Source organism: Monodon monoceros, unplaced genomic scaffold (genome assembly GCF_005190385.1).
Source record: "Monodon monoceros isolate NGI ecotype Baffin Bay Population unplaced genomic scaffold, NGI_Narwhal_1 Super_Scaffold_2, whole genome shotgun sequence".
In the NCBI taxonomy this organism is placed as follows: domain Eukaryota; kingdom Metazoa; phylum Chordata; class Mammalia; order Artiodactyla; family Monodontidae; genus Monodon; species Monodon monoceros.
Window position 1 is genome coordinate 80,490,568 of NW_021703776.1, and position 16,153 is coordinate 80,506,720.

Sequence of the window (16,153 nt, forward strand, 5' to 3'; positions counted from 1 at the left end):
TCTAGGCTGTCACTACTCATACCTGGATTACTAAAGCAACCTCCCCAAAAGGTTTAAGTCTCAATTTCTCTTCCTTGCAATTGATCATGTACACTAAATCATGGTTAATCTTAAAACAGTCTGCCATTGCCCCTCTCTGTCTTCTCTGCCCTGGGAGCAGCTCTTGCCACTTCCCCACCCCCAGAAAACATATGCTTGCCCCAACTTCATCTCCATCCCCTCACTGGTCAGGATCACGTCTCAGCTGCTGAGCCAACCACTCTCTGAGGTGGTGCCGACAGATGACAGCCTCAGCAGCTTGGCAGCCCCGTGTCCCCTGACCTTACTTATCCCTAGCAGCAGCTTCCAAAATGGCACCATTTCAAGGAACATTGACACAGCAGCCAAGTTCATTGAGGTTGGAGCTGCCATGGTCAGAGGGGCTGGTTCTGGGGCTAGGATTAGGACTCTGTTTGGGAGCCTCATCATTGATTATGCCAGGAATCCTTCTCTGAAGCAACAGTTCTGCTCTTAATGCCATTCTGGGCTTTGCCCTCTTGGAGACCATGGGGGTCTTTTGCCTGATGATGGCCTTTCTCATCCTCTTTGCCATGTGAAAGAGCTATCTCCGTCTCCCAGCATTCTTTCTCCCACATCTCATCTGCTCTGTATGTTCCTTTCCTTGTATCTTCCCAAGTAGGCCAGGAAAAGTGTTTGACTCAAGGTTTGACAGAGGGAAGACAAATAAATACTGTTTGAATAAGAAAAATTATAGCTTGTCATTACCCTACCTATGAACCCACCTTGGCTCCCTAATATCTATAGAATCAAATTTCATTTTCATGAACTTATTGCTTTGAAAAAATAATGCTAAAACTGAATAATTCTATTATTAAAGTGACCTTTTCATTTACACATATTATAAATAACCTATTTGGTCTCTGAAAATGATTTTGGATTTTTCAGGCTGCTATACCACTGGCTCCTATGACTTATTATGTACCTGCATATGTCTCCTCATTTTATCTAGTTAAAACTTCTCTAATTATCTTCCTCCCAAGTTTCCACCAAACTCTTCTTCCACAGAGCACACGCGCGTGCATGCACGCACACACACACATGAGGGAAGGAAGAAAAAAAGCTTCTAGAGATAATTTACTGAGTTCACTGACATAAATGGGAGTTTTAAGAAGCACAAGCAAACTATTTCAGCCAATTGTATATACCTTTTCCATTTCCTTTACACCCATTTGAAGCCTACACTATGTCTTTTTCCATAGGATCCAAAGCTCAGTAGCTTGAATTAATTACAGACTGACATTCTACAGGCAACTTTTGGTTCAACATCCACAAACTAAAATCAGCCCAGCCTTTGAACACAGGATCTAGTAGTGATTAATAATTTCACCACTGGCCAGGAGGATAACAAATAAAAAGAGCAAACTCATTACTTTATTGTGATTTCAAACCTAAATGTTTATCTTCTATGTATTTTACATGCCCAAAGAACATGACTGCAATTTGAGTTTATTAGTAATTGAAGCAGAACTAATGAAAGATTCTTTATTGGAATGTTCTAGTTACCTTTTCAAAAATATCTATGTCCTTTTTCATGAAGATTAGATGTATAAAAGAAAGTTCAAGTCTCTTATTATTATCATAACTTGCTCTAGCAATCAAGGGAAAGGAAATTTATCTTTCTGTCATATTTTATTGCAGTTAAATTAATTCTTGTAGTTGTATTATGTCTTTAATACAGGTTAACTGATGCTTAAAGTAACTAAAGTCCAACATTTTTTCCTTCTTTTTCATAATTAGTTTCTATTATCATAAATATACTAAACTCTGAGAAACTCAGTAGACTTTTTTTTTTACATTTTTTTAGATGCAAACCACTTTTAAAGTCTTTATTGAATTCATTACAATATTGCTTCTGTTTTATGTTTTTTGGGTTTTTTTTTTTTTTTTTGGCTGTGAGGCACGTGGGATCTTAGCTCCCTGACCAGGGATCGAACCCACACCCCCTGCATTGGAAGGCAAAGTCTTAACCACTGGACCACCGGGGAAGTCCATCTGTAGACTTTTATATTTGTTACCTTTATATTTTTCAAGATCCCTTGAAAAATATTCAAAATTATTAACATACATACATGTAATACAATATACATTAATATGCATAAGCAATTTCACTAGATGAGATCATAGCCAATCAATGTTTAACCCACTTCTCAATACCATTTTATAGGAGCTTCAGGCTACCAGAATTAATTTCATTGACTTGGAAGAGTACAGAAGACATAGGTTATATCACAGGTCACAGGCAAATAATTGTGCTTAAACCCTTCTGTATTTCTATGGCAATATTTAGTTAACAGACACATATGGTACTTGCTGTGTTCGAAGCCTTTTATATATGTTAATCCATTTAATCCTCCTAACAACCTTATGAGTTAGGTAGTATCATGATCCCCATTTTACAGACAGAGAAACTGCAGCATAAACAGGTTAAGGCTCTTGCCCAAGTCCACAGAGCTAATAAATGGTGAATTCAGAATGCAAACCTAGAAATCTGGCTCCAGAGTCTGAGCTCTTCAGCACTCTGCTAGGCTGCCTCTCCATCTTCAAAATTATTTCCATATTTGGAATCTAATTTCAATATTAAGAATATTAAAGCTTTTAATTTTGTGAAAAAAGTATAACATTTTCGCTTTCATATCTGAAATCATTTTGTGGCTGCTCCCACACAGGCACCCAAGGTCTCCCTGCTCCCCAACACACTGGCCCAGGTGCCCTCTTGCTGTGCACCATCCAGCTCTGTGCCTTCTCCTATAGCAGATCCTAACACGATTTCTGCATATTAAATGCCAAGTTCTTTAAGGGCAGGGAGTACATCTTTTCACAGGTACATCTCAAACATGCACCTGTGCAGATAAAATATCGTTATAAATCGTCCTGCAGCCAAAGAGTTAAGTAACTTTCTGATCAAGTTCTGACACCTGTCATAAATAGATTTCTTCTCTACCCACGGGAGTAGACACCCATTCCATTTTTTAAATTAGCAAGTGTGTGGAAATAGGCTTGGGATTTGAAGGAAATGATACTGCAGAAAAACAGGTAAATGAATGGTCCACTTTCCTCTTGGCATAGAGCTTTCAAAATGTGAGACACTGGAGTCCCTAATTTGAAGAAGTGGCAGCCCAGCGGCACTAAGCTTTTCAAGCTGAAAGCCGAGGAATATATACCAAGCTACTATAACAAAACACTTCCATCAAAACCTCACAGCAAGCAAACAACTGCCAACCAGCACATTGCTCTACACAAGAAATGACGTTATGTCATTTTGTGCAAAGGACATCAAAACAACTTGTCAGTTTAACAGAGGATTTAGATACACCAGGAGAAGACTTTCACATATCACTTTAAGCATTCCTAGGAAAACTGCTATAGAAGCTCTTAAGGCACAATAATTTGAACCTAACTAGACTTATTAACCAACACAAACCATAACTTTTCTAAAATGTCTATTTCTTTATAAGTGTAAGGATTTGTTAGAAGAGTCCTACTAACTCTTAGAAAATAAAGTTCTGCAGAGAGATGGTGATTTATTTGCTTTCATCCAGTAACATTCACTCGTCAAGTTAATTATGTACCTATTAGTGCTAGGCGCTCTACTGAGTGTACTTATAGGAATCATTTTTCTGCCAATAAAACCGTATTTTAAAATTGGGTTAGTAATTTCCAGATATTTTGTCAAATTTAACAACAGTAGATAGTGAGTTCTTCGTATTCATGGGAAGAAAGCAGAATTTTAACTGACATAAATAAATGTACATTTTAGCTTGAATGGCAGGAACATATGTAGGTATGTGTCAGCTTACACGTGCAGTTGGATTGTTCTGATTAACTGTCCATTTTGCATTTTTGCCTAATCTGATCACTCAGTTCACTGAAATAGCCAAATTGGCTTTGGCATTTAGATAGGGTTGGCTGTAGGTCCATAAAATAAGAGAGCTGAATGGGCATTGGAAGCCCAGCCCCCCTGGACCACAAGCTCCTGAGTATAAGAATTGTGATTTCTGTGGCTCTGGGGCTGGATGTATTTCCCAGCACAGACCAGACATTGATATATGATTTTTTTAATAAAGGACCCCACATAACCTCTTTCAAGCCTATAAAATTATATCCCATTAATAAAAATTTCCAGAGGTACCAGACATTAAGATGGTCACTTGGTCATTACCCTTATAATATTAACCCTACCTAGATGCAGAGTTCATACTGAGGCTCTTAAAGCAAAATGATTTGAAACTAACTAGATTAATTCACCAAGACAAGCTATAACTTTACTAACAGCTGCTCATTTCAGTGAGTTTTCCTTCATTCTCTTAACTTTTCATCCCTGATACCACTTTATTTTGGGTTTTGTTTTTTTACTTTTTTGTTATCTTTTGGGGTACTCTAATTATTAAGTTAGAAGTTAACAAAATAATAAATTATAACTCTGCTTCTTGGTTACCAGCTTAAATTCTCTCAACAGTGCATGATTATTCAAGCTTATCTCCTTTTCATAACGTTGACAAAATTATAATATGAAATGTGCACCTCTCATCACGGTGTCCTGTACCCTTTCTACTATAATGAATGTTTGCCTTATCTCCCAACTAAACGGTAAGCTAGAGCAGGGTCCAGGTTCCTGTCCCTCTTTCTTGCCATCCCCACACCCTGACAGGATACACATGACTGCATCCACTCCAGGGGCATGTTGGGGAAAGATAATAGAGTACTGCAAAAATGGGGCGAGGAGGTGGCAGACAAGAGTATCCCAAAGCTCTCTGATGGAAAATTGAATGAAAACTTCTAAGAGAAGTGAAATATTCTCTTTCACTCTCCCTCTTTTAATCACCACTTTTAAAACTTACACATAATCAAATTCCACTACAACCTGACAGCAGCGACATTATGAAATATTTATTGTGTCAGGCCCTCTTTGGCCAACCAAAGAGCAATTCCCGGGCCCCAGTGACCTTTTGCTTACTTTCCCTGCTTTTCTTGCAGCCGGGGATGCCCATGTGACACAATTCTGGCTGGCACTGCCACTTCCCCATTCTTCCTGTCTTGGACATATGATGTCTGGGCCTGCATTGTGCATTTTGCATTTTGCAACCATGAAGCAAAAAAATGTGAAAACGAAAAACCAACTTGCTGGGAACAGTGAAACCGAGGATAAAATAGCATTATTGAGCAATGCAAGCAAACCAATGCAAGTAATCTCCTTCTTTCAGAACACTCGATGTGAGGAAAAGACTTTTTGCTTGTGTAAGCCACTGCTACAGCCAAATGCCTTCCAACTCAGACGTTGATTAAGACAGTTACGGTTTAAATCCTGATTTTACCTTTTACTAACTATGACTTTGGGCAAATTACTAAACGTCTCTAAGTTCAGTTTCTCATCTGTGAAATGGACATAAGTGTAATTGCCATTAGAGAATTTTTGTGAATTATTGTGAGAAATATGAAATAATCCACGTAAAGTAATTAGCAGAACTTTAATATTACTCTCAAATGTTAAAGGTACATACTAATATTAAAATATAAAGACACAGGAATGTTTTTAAAGTAAATGTGTCTTTTTTCCCAAAAAATTGCATATAAAAAATTAAATATTTAGGGTGGTAGAGAATTCAATGTTTTATAAAATAATTCTCACTGTATCTTTTAGGTCAAGACATCTACAATTAGCATTAATACACTCATGTGTGATTACATTAGGTGGTACTATAATCACTATGATTAAAATGTTTTTGTTCTGGTTATTGCCCCAGAAAAATAAACTTCCTCAAGCATAAGGATAGACTGAAATGGCTCACAGTGACCCCCAACTTTTTTTTTCTTGAATTTTTGAATTTTATTTAACTGATTTTTTTATACATCAGGTTCTTATTAGTCATCAATTTTATACACATCACTGTATACATGTCAATCCCAATCACCCAATTCATCACACCACCACCACCACCACCCCCATGGCTTTCCCCCCTTCGTGTCCATATGTCTGTTCTCTACATCTGTGTCTCAACTTCTGCCCTGAAAACCAGTACATCTGTACCATTTTTCTAGTTTAAACATATATGCGTTACAATGTGATATTTGTTTTTCTCTTTCTGACTTACTTCACTCTGTATGACAGTCTCTAGATCCATACACATCTCAACAAATGACCCAATTTCGTTCCTTTTTATGGCTGAGTAACATTCCATTGTATATATGGACCACATCTTCTTTATCCATTCGTCTGTCGATGGGCATTTAGGTTGCTTCCATGTCCTGGCTATTGTAAATAGTGCTGCAATGAACACTGGGGTGCATGTGTCTTTTTGAATTATGGTTTTCTCTGGGTATGTGCCCAGTAGTTGGATTGCTGGATCATAGGGTAGTTCTATTTTTAGCTTTTTAAGGACCCTCCATAGTGTTCTCCATAGTGGCTGTATCAGTTTACATTCCCACCAACAGTGCAAGAGGGTTCCCTTTTCTCCACACCCTCTCTAGCATTTGTTGTTTGTAGATTTTCTGATGATGCCTATTCTAACCGGTGTGAGGTGACACCTCATTGTAGTTTTGATTTGCATTTCTCTAATAATTAGTGAGGTTGAGCAGCCTTTCATGTGCTTCTAGGCCATCTGTATGTCTTCTTTGCAGAAATGTCTATTTAGGTCTTCTGCCCATTTTTGGATTGGGTTGTTTGTTTTTTTGATATTGAGCTGCATGAGCTGTTTATATATTTTGGAGATTAATCCTTTGTCTGGTGATTCGTTTGCAAATATTTTCTCCCATTCTGAGGGTTGTCTTTTCACCTTGTTTATGGTTTCTTTTGCTGTGCAAAAGCTTTGAAGTTTCATTAGGTCCCATTTGTTTATTTTTGTTTTTATTTCCATTACTCTATGAGGTGGATCAAAAAAGATCTTGCTGTGATTTATGTCAAACAGTGTTCTTCCTATGTTTTCCTCTAAGACTTATATAGCGTCCGGTCTTACATTCAGGTCTTTAATCCATTTTGAGTTTGTTTTTGTGTATGTTGTTAGGGAATGTTCTAATTTCATTCTTTTACATGTAGCTGTCCAGTTTTCCCAGCACCACTTTTCTCCATTGTATATCCTTGCCTCCTTTGTCATAGATTACTTGACCATAGGTGTGTGGGTTTCTCTCTGGGCTTTCTATCCTATTCCATTGATCTGTGTCTCTGTTTTTGTGCCAGTACCATATTGTCTTGATTACTATAGCTTTGTAGTATAGTCTGAAGTCAGGGCATCTGATTCCTCCAGCCCCGTTTTTTTCCCTCAAGACTGCTTTGGCTATTCGGGGTCTTTTGTGTCTTCATACAAATTTTAAGATTTTTTGTTCTAGTTCTGTAAAAAATGCCATTGGTAATTTGATAGGGATTGCATTGAATCTGTAGATTGCTTTGGGTAGTATAGTCATTTTCACAATATTGATTCTTCCAATCCAAGAACATGGTATATCTCTCCATCTGTTGGTATCACCTTTAATTTCTTTCATCAGTGTCTTACAGTTTTCTGCATACAGGTCTTTTGTCTCCCTAGGTAGGTTTATTCCTAGGTATTTTATTCTTTTTGTTGCAATGGTAAATGGCAGTGTTTCCTTAATTTCTCTTTCAGATTTCTCATCATTAGTGTATAGCAATGCAAGAGATTTCTGTGCATTAATTTTGTATCCTGCTACTTTGCCAGAGTCATTGATTACCTCTAGTAGTTTTCTGGTGGCATCTTTAGGATTCTCTATGTATAGTATCATGTCATCCGCAAACAGTGACAGTTCTACTTCTTCTTTTCCGATTTGTATTCCTTTTATTTCTTTTTCTTCTCTGATTGCCGTGGCTAGGACTTCCAAAACTATGTTGAATAATAGTGGTGAGAATGGACATCCTTGTCTCATTCCTGATCTTAGAGGAAACGCTTTCAGTTTTTCACCATTGAGAAAGATGTTTGCTGTGGGTTTGTCGTATATGGCCTTTATTATGTCGAGGTAGGTTCCCTCTATGCCCACTTTCTGGAGAGTTTTTATCATAAACTGGTGTTGAATTTTGTCAAAAGCTTTTTCTGCATCTATTGAGATGATCATATGGTTTTTATTCTTCAGTTTGTTAATATGGTGTATCACATTGATTGATTTGAGTATACTGAAGGAAACTTGCATCCCTGGGATAAATCCCACTTCATCATGGTGTATGATCCCTTGAATGTGTTGTTGGATTCTGTTTGCTAGTATTTTGTTGAGGATTTTTGCATCTATATTCATCAGTGACATTTGTCTGTAATTTTTTTTTGTAGTATCTTTGTCTGGTTTTGGTATCAGGGTGATGGTGGCCTCATAGAATGAGTTTGGGAGTGTTCCTTCCTCTGCAATTTTTTGGAAGAGTTTGAGAAGGAGGGGGGTTAGCTCTTCTCTAAATATTTGATAGAATTCACCTGTGAAGCCATCTGGTCCTGAACTTTTGTTTGTTGGAAGATTTTTAATCACAGTTTCAATTTCATTACTTGTGATTGGTTTGTTCATATTTTCTATTTCTTCCTGCTTCAGTCTTGGAAGGTTATACCTTTCTAAGAATTTGTCCATTTCTTCCAGGTTGTCCATTTTATTGGCAAAGAGTTGCTGGTAGTAGTCTCTTAGGATGCTTTGTATTTCTGCAGTGTCTGTTGTAACTTCTCCTTTTTCATTTCTGCTTTTATTGATTTGAGTCCTCTTCCTCTTTTTCTTGATGAGTCTGCCTAAGTGTTTATCAATTTTGTTTATCTTCTCAAAGAACCAGCTTTTAGTTTTATTGGTCTTTGCTATTGTTTTCTTTGTTTCTATTTCATTTATTTCTGCTCTGATTTTTATGATTTCTTTCCTTCTGCTAACTTTGGGTTTTGTTTGTTCTTCTTTCTCTAGTTCCTTTAGGTGTAAGGTTAGATTGTTTATTTGAGATTTTTCTTGTTCCTTGAGGTAGGATTGTATAGTTATAAACTTCCCTCTTAGAACTACTTTTGCTGCATCCCATAGGTTTTGGATCATCGTGTTTTCATTGTCATTTGTCTCTAGGTATTTTTTTATTTCCTCTTTGATTTCTTCAGTGATCTCTTGGTTATTTAGTAACATATTGTTTAGCTTCCAAGTGTTCATGTTTTTTACGTTTTTTTTCCCTGTAGTTCATTTCTAATCTCATAGTGTTGTGGTCAGAAGAGATGCTTGATATGATTTCAGTTTTCTTAAATTTACTGAGGCTTGACTTGTGACCCAAGATGTGATCTATCCTGGAGAATATTCCATGTGCATTTGAGAAGAAAATGTAATCTGCTGTTTTTGGATGGATTGTCCCATAAATATCAATTAAATCTATCTGGTCTATTGTGTCATTTAAAGCTTCTGTTTCCTTATTAATTTTCTGTTTGGATGATCTGTCCATTGGTGTAAGTGAAGTGTTAAAGTCCTCCACTATTATTGCGTTGCTGTTGATTTCCTTTTTTATAGCTGTTAGCAGTTGCCTTATGTATGGAGGTGCTCCTATGTTGGGTGCATATATATTTATAATTGTTATATCTTCTTCTTGGATTGATCCCCTCGATCATTATGTAGTGTCCTTCCTTGTCTCTTGTAACATTCTTTATTTTAAAGTCTATTTTATCTGAGATGAGTATTGCTACTCCAGCTTTCTTTTGATTTCCATTTGCATGGAATATCTTTTTCCATCACCTCGCTTTCAGTCTGTATGTATCTCTAGGTCTGAAGTGGGTCTCTTGTAGACAGCATATATATGGGTCTTGTTTTTGTACCCATTCAGCAAGCCTGTGTCTTTTGGTTGGAGCATTTAATCAATTCACGTTTAAGGTAATTATAGATATGTATGTTCCTATGACCATTTTCTTAATTGTTTTGGGTTTGTTTTTGTAGGTCCTTTTCTTCTCTTGTGTTTCCCACTTAGAGAAGTTCCTTTAGCATTCATTGTAGAGCTGGTTTGGTGGTGCTGAATTCTCTTAGCTTTTACTTGTCTGTAAAGCTTTTGATTTCTCTATCGAATCTGAATGAGATCCTTGCTGGGTAGAGTAATCTTGGTTGTAGGTTTTTCCCTTTCATCACTTTAAGTATATCATGCCACTGCCTTCTGTCTTATAGAGTTTCTGCTGAGAAATCAGCTGTTAACCTTATGGGAGTTCCCTTGTATGTTATTTGTCGTTCTTCCCTTGCTGCTTTCAATAATTTTTCTTTGTCTTTAATTTTTGCCAATTTGATTACTATGTGTCTCGGCGTGTTTCTCCTTGGGTTTATCCTGTATGGGACTCACTGTGCTTCCTGGACTTGGGTGGCTATTTCCTTTCCCATTTTAGGGAAGTTTTCAACTATAATCTCTTCAAATATTTTCTCGGGTCCTTTTTCTCTCTCTTCTCCTTCTGGGACTCCTATAATGAGAATGTTTTTGCGTTTAATGTTGTCCCAGAGGTCTCTTAGGCTGCCTTCATTTCTTTTCATTCTTTTTTCTTTATTCTGTTCCACAGCAGTGAATTCCACCATTCTGTCTTCCAGGTCACTTATTCGTTCTTCTGCTTCAGTTATTCTGCTATTGATTCCTTCTAGTGTAGTTTTCATTTCAGTTATTGTATTGTTCGTCTCTGTTTGTTTGTTCTTTAATTCTTCTAGGTCTTTGTTAAACGTTTCTTGCATCTTCTCGATCTTTGCCTCCATTCTTTTTCCGAGGTCCTGGATCATCTTCACTATCATTATTCTGAATTCTTTTTCTGCAAGGTTGCCTATCTCCATTTCATTTAGTTGTTTTTCTGGGGTTTTATCTTGTTCCTTCATCTGGTACATAGCCCTCTGCCTTTTCATCTTGTCTATCTTTCTGGTAATGTGGTGTTTGTTCCACAGGCTGCAGGATTGTAGTTCTTCTTGCTTCTGCTGTCTGCCCTTTGGTGGATGAGGCTATCTAAGAGGCTTGTGCAAGTTTCCTGATGGTAGGGACTGGTGGTGGGTAGAGCTGACTGTTGCTCTGGTGGGCAGAGCTCAGTAAAACTTTAATCTGCTTGACTGCTGATGGGTGGGGCTGGGTTGCCTCCCTGTTGGTTGTTTGTCCTTAGGCAACCCAACACTGGAACCTACCTGGGCTCTTTGGTGGAGCTAATGGCAGACTCCAGGAGGGCTGATGCCAAGGAGTACTTCCCAGAACTTCTTCTGCCAGTGTCCTTGTCCCCACGGTGAGCCACAGCCACCTCCTGCCTCTGCAGGAGACCCTCCAACACTAGCAGGTAGGTCTGGTTCAGTCTCCCCCAGGGTTGCTGTTCCTTCCCCTGGCTCCAGATGCACACACTACTTTGTGTGTGCCCTCCAAGAGTGGAGTCTCTGTTTCCCCCAGTCCTGTCAAAGTCATGCAATGAAATACTACTAGCCTTCAAAGTCTGATTCTCTAGGAATTCCTCCTCCCGTTGCTGGACCCCCAGGCTGGGAAGCCTGACATGGGGCTCAGAACCTTCACTCCAGTGGGCGGACTTCTGTGGTATAAGTGTTCTCCAGTCTGTGAGTCACCCACCCAGCCGTTATTGGATTTGATTTTACTGTGACGGGCCCCTCCTACTGTTCCATTGTGGCTTCTCCTTTGTTTTTGGATGTGGGGTATCTTTTCTGGTCAGTTCCAGTGTCTTCCTGTTGATGATTGTCCAGTAGCTAGCTGTGATTCTGGTGTTCTCACAAGAGGGAGTGAGAGCACATCCTTCTACTGCGCCATCTTGGTTCAGGCACCCCCAACTTTCTTTTACCACCTCACCCAGAAACCTGAGTCATTGTGAATCTTTAGTGTTTCATTTATTAGGTTATTTTCAGGATATTCAACCATTTCTCTTGGATCACTGAAGAAAACAACAGGTCTCTGGGTTTTTTTTTCCTTTGTTTTAGTCACAAGCATTTCAGTTTCACTTCAATGAGATCATCATTCCCAATGTTTCTCTTTGGAAGCTTATCTCACAAGGCTAATAAAAGATAGTGTTCCTAAGCCTAGAGACTTTCCATTTATAGCTTTCCATTAAGCTACTTAAAGGTAGATATTATTCCAATTAAATATTTAAAAGGTAGGTCCTTTTATGAAGTAGCTTTTTTATTAATTTAAAAAGAGATAATTATTTAAACTTCTAAATCCTTTCTAATAGGATTTCAAATGACCTGCAACAAAAGACATAAATAGATTAAGATGAAAATAAATCAAAACATACCAAAGCACTGGAAAAGTGGATGCAAATATAAAAATCATCATTGATGTGATTATGCACAAAATTTAGCTCTGAGCTTCCATGAGACTAAGGGGAAAATGGAAATATAGTTGATTAAGCAATTTCTCATGACTATATATAGCAGATCTGTAATACTTTTATATACTAATTCCAAGTGTGGTCTTGGTACTAAATTCCATTAGGAATTTATCTTATGCGCCCTACTTCAAGGAAAATCAAGTTTCATAGTACATAGTGTTTTCATCAATAGGGTTCAGTAGCTGCTTTGAACGTCAATAAAATTCAGTAGGGGCTTCCCTGGTGGCACAGTGGTTGAGAGTCCGCCTACCAATGCAGGGGACACGGGTTCATGCCCTGGTCCGGGAAGATCCCACATGCCACGGAGCGGCTGGGCCCGTGAGCCATGGCCGCTGGGCCTGCGCGTCCGGAGCCTGTGCTCCGCAACGGGAGAGGCCACAACAGTGAGAGGCCCGCGTAGCGCAAAAAAAAAAAAAAGTCAATAGCATGACATTATGCCAGTAATTTTTAAATTATTTTTAGCCATGGAATCTGGAAAATAAAATGTTATGCAGCAGCTATCATATGTAATATAGGTAAATAAGCACTGCTCCAATTGAAACACAATTAAAGGGCCTGAAGCAACCATCATCACTGAGTACAGAATCTGGATAAGGCAAAAGCCTGTGTAGCCAATAAACTGATCATATTAGTTACAAATATTAAAATGGAATTAAATTTCCTACAGTTCATATCATACTTAATGGTAAAAGATTGCATGTCCTCTCCATATGACTGCAGACAAGGCAAGGATGTTTATCTATATCAGTGCCATTGAACCTTACACAGGAGGTTCCAGCCAGTGAAATAAAGCAAGGGCGGAGGGAGAGGAAATACCAGGCATACAGATAGGAGAAGAAAAAGCAAAACTATCTTTATTCATAGACAACATGTTTGGGTATTGGGTATGCAGAAAATCTTAAGAATCTACCAAAAAAAAAAAAAGCCACTAGAACTAAGCAAGGTTGCAGGATACAAGATCAGTAACAAAAATCACTTGTATTTCTATATATAAACAACAAAGAATTGGAAATGAAACAAATATACATTTGCAATAGCATCAAAAAACCATGAAATACTAAGAAATAAATTTAACAAAATGTGTGCACAAGGAATATACTTAAAACTACAAAATATTACTGAGAAAAGTTAAAGTCTTAAATAAGGAAGTAGTTGAGGTGCACCCCCACTTAAATTCATATGTTGGAGTCCTAATTCCCAATGTAATGGAATTTGGTAATGGGACCTTGGGGAGGTAACTGGGTTTAGATGAGATAATGAGGGTGAAGCCCTTATGATGAAATTAGTCTTATGTCCCTTACAGAAGGGACATGAGAGAATTTGTTTCTCTCTCTCTGCACACAAGAGATCATGCAAGCACACAGTAAGATGGCAGCTGCCTACAAGTCAAGAAAAAAGAAGCATCAGCATTACATCTACTTTACTGATTTGATGTTGGACTTCCCAGCCTACAGAACTGTAAGAAAATAAAACTCTGTTTTTTAAGCCACTCAGTCTATGGTATTTGGTTAAGCCAGCCCACGCTATGACAGAGATATACCATGTTCATGGGTCAGTTGACTTAACATTGTTAAGATTAAGATATCAATTCACTCCAAACTGTTCTACAAATTCAGCACAATCTCAATTGAAATCCCAGCAGGCCCATATGGCCCAGCAATTCCACTCCTAGATATATAGCTAAAATAATTGAAAACAGGTACTCAAACATACTTGCATGTCAGTGTTTACTACAGTAGATTTTTATAAAGTTCAACATACATCTGTCAAATGACCCAACCATCCTAAGACTGATTAAATTATATACCTACCCTACAAGAATGTCCATAGCAGATTTATTCATAATAGCCAAAAAACTGGAAAACAAGCCAACTATCCATCAATAAGTGAATATATAACCAAATTGTGATACATCCATTCAGTAGACTACTACTTAACATTAGAAAGAAATAGACTATTTTACTATTGCTACATGCAATGACATGGATAAATTTTTCTGTCATTTTTGAATAGTTTTGCTTATTCAGAAATTCTGGATAAATGGAATGATATAGTATGCATGTCTTCTTTTGCTCAGTAAGATGTTTTTGGTACATACATACAATGGAATATTATTCAGCCGTAAAAAGGAATGCAGTTCTGATGCATGCTACAATATGAATGAATCTTGAAAACATTATGTTAAGTGAAATAAGTCAGTCACAAAAGAAAAAATACTATATGATTCCATTTATATGTGATGCCTAGAATAGACAAATTCATAGAGGCAGAAAGTAGATTAGAGATTACCAGGGGCTGGGGAGTATTGAGTGTTACTCCTTAATGGGTACAGAGTTTCTTTTTGGGATCATGAAAAATTTCAGAAGTAGTGGCAATGGTTGCATAATATCACGAATGTAATTAATGTCATTGAATTTTATACCTTAAGATAGTTAAAATGGCAAACTTTATGTTATATATGTATTATTACAAGAAAGAAAATTATTTACAAAAAAATCCTAGGAAGTTTTTGTAGAAAACAAGTTGATTATAAAATATACATGACTATGTGAAGGACTTAGAATAGTCAAAATCATTTTGAAAAGAATAACTAAGTTGGAGGACTTACATTACCTTATCTGAAGACTCACTATAATGCTACAATAATCAAGATAGTGTACTATTGGTAAAGGGTAGATATACAGATCAATGGAGGAGAACAGAGTCTCCTCCACTGAGTCTGGAAATAGATTCATATACAATCAATTAATTTTTGACAAAGTACCATGGTAATTCAATACCGAGAGTAGTATTTTCATTGAATGGTGGAGAACATCTGGATATGCACAAAAATAAATGAACTTTGACCTTTCCTCAGATTATACACCAAATTAACTCAAACTGGATCATAGACCTAAATGTAAAAACCAAAACGATAAATCTTCCAAAGGGAGAAAACTTTGCAAAAACCTGACATTAATCAATTGAATTTCACCAAAATTAAAATCTGATCTTCACAGACTCCATTAAGAAAATAAAAAGTTAAGCACCAAAATGGGAGGAACTGGGATGAAATGTTTATATATATGTGTATATATATACACACGTATACATATACACATATATTTGTGTATATATGAGCATATATATGTGAATGTACATACACATTCACTTGTATCTATATATGTGTATATATACGAATGTGTGTATGTATATATATATGAATTCATATATATATATGAATTGTGTGTGCAGGTATATCTGACAAAGGACTTGTATTCAGAACTTAATAACAAGACAACAAAATCCCATTTTAAAAAATTTTCAAAAGGTTTGAACACTTTACAAAAGAAGATATACAAATGGCCTCTAAATACATCAAAAAATGCATAACTACATCAGTCAAAAGAAAAATGCAAATTTAAACCACATTAAGATACCATCGCAAATCCATTAGAATGGCTAAAAATTAAAAGACTGGAGCAAATGGAAATCTCATGCAATCCTGGTGGGACAGTAAAGTGGCATAACTACTTTGTAAAGTAGTTTGGCAGATTCGTATAAAGTTCAACATACATCTGTCATTTGACCCAGCCATCCCAAAACTGATTAAATTATATGCCTACCTTACAAGAATATCCATAGCAGATTTATTCATAGTAGCCCAAAAACTGGAAAACAACCCAACTATCCATCAATAAGTGAATGGATAACCAAATTGTGGTACATCCATTCAATGGACTACCATTTAACATTAAAAAGAAATAGACTATTTTACTATTGTTACATGTAATGACATGGATAAATTTCAAAAACATTTTATTGAGCTAAAGAAGACATGCATACTA

General features: G+C 37.0%; 1 protein-coding gene and 1 pseudogene across 2 annotated transcripts in view; one reads left to right on the forward strand and one right to left on the reverse strand.

The window, feature by feature from the left end:
• Positions 1–16,153, reverse strand: part of GRM8 (glutamate metabotropic receptor 8) — a 755,282-nt gene that overhangs the window by 497,376 nt on the left and 241,753 nt on the right. The window lies entirely within an intron of this gene.
• LOC114901810 lies at positions 87–596 on the forward strand (annotated as a pseudogene).